We start from the raw sequence: 5,745 nt of genomic DNA on the forward strand, positions 1-5,745 counted from the left end.
TTGACAGGAACGGTGTTTTCAAATGTAGGTAAACATAGATGTTTAACACCCCGTTAAAATACATCAAAATGCAGGAAAATACATCTACTTGTCCAGACATCCACCCCACACCCCCAGCCAACCTGCCCGCTATTTGCATTCCGGCATTGATTGGTTTAAAAATTAAGCCCTGCATATATAATGGATAAATAGATGGATTGTCCATATTTGACAAAAACATCTCACTTAGGAAAAAAAAACGTGCAATCATCCCTTCAAAAACTGAATAGTCATTGGAAAATGTTCAACAACATAGAAAGTTTCTTAGAACGTAATGGTCAATGGTATTCACAAGATTTATGAATTTTTGTGACAAAACTGGCTCATGTGAGGAGAAACCGTAAACTAATGGTTCTCTCAGGTGCAGAAAATAAGTTTATTAGAAATACCAACCTCACAAATAACCAATTATCAGTTCCTCAGGTTAAAGCCTACATCAGAGCTAGCTGAAGTTCAAGCAACACTTTTTTATGTCTCTATGGCAACCAGCTCCATTAAAAATCAATATGTGTTCAAGAAAAAAATACAAGCTTTAATTAGATCATTAAAATTTATAGCGGTTGCTGGTCCTTCACATAAGATGTTTTTGAACTAATATGGTGTCTTCACGTCTTGTAATATACCCTTTGTATAAGCTACAGCTAAAAAGCTAATAGGATAAACTTTGTGTAAATTATGTACAAAGTCAAAGTTCGTTCAAAAGTGTTACATGATAGTGTGAGACCGATTCGCACTCACTGAGACAAATGTCAAAACCTTCGAGGAGAAAAACTCTTTAATTTTTTTAAACAAATTACCAAACTTGCTGCCGTATGTCGCACCGCCATAAAAGTTGCATCAGTCCAAATATGTCTAATAAAGTGGAAAAAAAAACATAAATATGTCTCTTTGCCATATAAGTCACATTTGTTACGCGTCACCGGTGTTGTGCCAAAAATTGATTGGCTGCCAAATAGCGGCTGCGGGAGCGTGCACGGGAGGACTTTAACAAGAATTTAGCAAGATTAACACTTAAAAACAATTATTTCTTTGCTCGAAATTATAGTAAAGGTGTGTCTCAGTTTAACTTTTCCTTAATAAATGCACTTCAATGATCAATTCAACTGCATTTTGCTGGGGTGGTGCCACGAAATGCAGCTGATTTTATGGCTGCTTCAGGAGTTCTGGAGCGAGACGAAGGTGTCTTGGTATGGCAAGCCAAGTGTCTCATTAACAGCCACTTTTACCTATTATTGAGACACTTGGCTTGCCATACTAGTTGAGCGCCCTCTAGCGGCTGAAAATGGTAGTGTTCAATATGTTCCATGTCAGAATGAATGAAATCGTTTGATTTCAGCCAAAAATGGGTTATAAATATAGGGAAAAAACTTATATTTGTTGCTTCGTTGTATAAGGACTTGCACATTTATGCAAAAAGTTGCAAATTATATAGCAAAAATATGGTATGTCATGTCATTGCTATCTGTCATTATACATGCTTTGACTGAAACTTAGAAACAAAACGTGGATCCAGGTCTTTTGTTAATTATTATTTTAGTCAGAAACCAGATTGCAGTGACTGGAAAAAATAAATAAAGAACAGTCGTGAAAAGACAGCTAAGTTCATGCTGCAATGCTAACCATTGCTTTTTGCAACAAAAAAAAAAAAAAAAAAAACCTGAATTGAAATTAGCCTTTTAACTTCAGTCTAAACCAAGTCAGTGGGGAATACACCCCCACCATTAGCCTTCGTTTAACAAATTGCAGCCTTGCTCATTGCACCAATAGATTAATTTGAGTCTTTGAGCAGAGACAGGGGTTTGTTTGTGAAGGCAACAACCCGCCAGGTACCTCAACAAGACATGCAACTCACCTGAAGTCATTAATAATACAAACTATCTGTCATGCTGAGGTAGAATGAATACCTCTGTATTCTCTAGCTGATGGATTTCAGGTCTCACTTTTCCACCTCACAGCAAGATTTTTGCTGCCATGTTCAATTCTACCTCCAAGCGCAATACACCAATTAAGGTGGTCCAATTAAAACCCAATTCCAGCTGAGACCAGCAGGCCTTGTGCCTAATAGTTATTTTGTAATTAGCTCCAGAGAGATAGGCCTCAGGGAAGCACTTTTCTGGATTGTTAATTGCACATATTCCCCATATTTCATCATTTACACTGGGCATATGCTATTTCACCTCAAAAGTATTGATTTGGACACAAGAAATTGCAACAAACACTAGATTTTTATTTATTTATTTATTTTTTTTTTTGCTTTGTCATGGTGAAAAAGCTGTCATTGTGTCAGAGCTGTAAAACTATAATTGGCTCTCTTATATACACCTACAAGCTTAGCAGACTTGAGAATGTCTGTATATACTGTACACAGACACCCACACACCCACACGCTTTCTCATTTGTTATTCTGCTGAAGCACAGAGACAGAGATCAAAAGAAAGTGAACAAAGCTGTATATTTACACCACCCTCAATGGAATAGGACTCTTTATGAGGACAGACAGCTCTAATGGTTGCACTATATATCTCCTGGCCACACTCTGGCTGTTAAACAGAAGCAGCCAAATGGAGGTGAAAATTACCTTTTCACCTTTCACATATGTGTGATGAGCACTGATCTAACGGTTTATTTAGCATTGCCTGTCCTTTATCACAAATCGTAAATTCCCTTGAGCCCATTCCGCTGTCACGTTTAACCGTGACCTTGTATAAGGGTCAGGGGATGGATAAACAGGCATAATAATTGAGATAATCACAGTTAAATGCAGGCAACAGCGAACAACATGTGAATGAATGTGGAACTATTATTCAAATCCATTGTGCTGCAGCGTGGAAACATGATTAGCTGTGATTTACTGATGGTCCATCTCATGAGTAATGCAATTATTTTTATTATTGCTGTTCATAGCGTTAATACAACTTGAGATTGGGATGGGTATTAGAAAAGTGCTGCCATTTTATTAAAAAAATTAAAGCTCTAAAAGCTGAAACAATTAATGAAACAAACTTAGTTAAACATTATTGAATTTATTTGTTTGTCTTTTTTCATATAATGTAAAGTAATAGCCACAAAAAGATGGTGAGCTGTTGCTGAAGGAGTGATGGTTGAGGACAGCTATTCCTAGTTGCTATGACAATAAGAAAATAACCCAATCAACAAATACTGACCTGACCCGCAGAGACACCTACTCCACAAATATAAATGTTGTGCATTACTTTTCAGTCAGTGCTAACTTGGTTTATTCTGTGATTACCAGCTGGCAACTGAACCTCATAACAGAGACATCAAAGTGCACAACTTCACCATCTGCTTTATATAAGATCTGTAATGTATTATAGTCAGCAGGTTACTGACCGTATTTATTGCATTTGGACCTTGGCATTGATACATCATGTTTAATCATGTTCACATCTAATCATGTTTACATCTAATCATGTTCACATCTAATCATGTTTACATCAGCCACATAGTCGAAGTGTTCAGAAGTCAGTTTAGCATCTGAGTGGGACATCAGCTGATGAGCCCTGTGTGCAAATGCTGCCATTCTGGAAGCTGCTATGTTGCCTGGGCTCTCAAAACTCCAAAACTAACAGACCTAGAACTATAGCAAATCTACAGAAACAAAACCATTTTTATATTTCTCATGAATATGGGGGCCGAGATGGTGTAGAGGCAGGGCAGCCGGCTTGGGACCCGAAAGTCCCAGGTTCGATCCCCAGTCACTGCACATCACATGGCGTCTCTGGGCAGCACGTCTCATCCCCAAAATGTCCCCGGGGCGCTTTCAATAGCTGCCCACTGCACCACCTGGTGGTGGATGGGTTAAATGCAGAGACTAATTTCGCCATTGTATGGAAACATACAGTGCTGACATTGTGATGACATTATTATTATTATTAAAATGTATTAACTGGGAACTGAAAAGCATTAGTGCTTGAGGACTGGAACTGATTAATATTCTGGGTCTTCTTGACTTGGTCTGGATGGATGGATGGATGGATGGATGGATGGATGGATGGATGGATGGATGGTATTCAGCAAGGCTGATTTCTTGCATTTGATTGGTAGTTTGTTTCTGATTTTTACCGTCTGTCAGCTATTATTGTTTCTGTCGTGCTAGTTGGTCCACCTAATCCATGTTCCTAATCAGCTCCCATGCATTCACTTCTCAGTCACCTCTCCAGTACAGTCTGTTTATTTTTTATTTTATTTATTTATTAGTTATTTGTCAGCTCCTCTGCTCCATTCAAGGTGTGTTGGCATATACCTTTTTGATAGAATTTGAATATTTCTTTACCCTTTCTGATCTTTAAAAGCGTATTTTATCTTGAAACTGCTTCCTGCTTGTCTTTACCCACATTTTGTGACTACCAGCTCAATTTATTTTGTAAACTAAATGTTTGATAGTTAAATTTGTATGGGCCTAAACAGAATAGACTTAAAATATAAATTATCATGTAACACAATTAACCTCTTGTTTGGTGAAAAAGATACTTTAAATATGTCAGTTTTTTTTATGTCTTATTGGTTTTCTTGTTTGATTTATTTTGTATTTAAGTGTTTTGTTGTGTTTGTAACTCAGCTCAGTTTAGTGCGTCCTAGTTTCTCAGTGTTTCCCTCAACTTCGCTGATTACTTGTCTCAGTTCACATGTTGACCAGTAGTTTCTTACCTGCTGTCACACCACTATCAAACCTCCCAGTGTGGTTCTCAAAGTCAGTCGCCAGATTCTCAGACACAGGTCATGTCTTGTCGTAGCCCTGTGGGGTTGATTGCTACCTGTTCTGGTTTTGTTGCACAGCTTTTGGTTTATACCTACCACACTGCTACTCTGCATGTCTGGGTCCAGCTCAGCTAAGAACATGACATGTATGTTGTTATGACACAATAATTCCTGTTTACTGTGCACAGTTTTTTTTTTGTGTGTGTGTGTGTATTTGTCTTATCTCATACGAAAACAAGCTAAAACACATTTTATTACACGATTACATGGCTGTTCAGTGTGTCGCTACATCATAATGGCTTACATTTACATTGGATTGGTTTGCAAGGGGGCAGAATGGTGGCACAGTTCGTTTGCGTGTCTCTATGTGCACATGTGAGTTTTCTCAAAGTACACCAGTTTCCTCCCACAGACCAAAAACATGCACGTTAGGCTGATTGGTAACTCTAAATCACCTCTAGTTTGTGAGTGAGAGAGTGAATGGTTGTGTCTCGTTTGTCTCTCTGAGTCCCTGTGATGGACTGGAGTCCTGTCCAGGGTGTCCCTCGCTAAATGTTGCTCAAGAAAATCAGACTATGTGAAGGAATATATATAAAATAAATGAGGAATGACTCAAAACTGTCAACATTGTGCTGCCAGGGTTAAAAATGTTCATGATGGATGGTATCAATGGACAGACAGTTTGCATCACAGTTTCTACCGAGCTGTTTGAAGAAAAGCAACTGTCTTTGGATAAAAGTATATTTATATTTTACATGTTCTATAGTCAAACTGGGTTCTTGATGATACTTGTTTCAAAGTGTTTACAAATGACAATTAAAGGAAGGTAAAACAGAGGTTTGATGGATTTCCCTTGGCCTTGGTTATGTTTTTTTTTTATCACTTTAATATCCAAAGAGATGTAATAAATAAATAAATATGAGTGGTGAGGCCTTAGTATTGTTTTATATATTTTATTTTATTTTCTCAGGGGTACATCAGGCTTTG

The sequence above is a fragment of the Nematolebias whitei genome, chromosome 8, assembly GCF_014905685.2.
Source record: "Nematolebias whitei isolate Nwh7 chromosome 8, NemWhi1, whole genome shotgun sequence".
In the NCBI taxonomy this organism is placed as follows: Eukaryota; Metazoa; Chordata; class Actinopteri; order Cyprinodontiformes; family Rivulidae; genus Nematolebias; species Nematolebias whitei.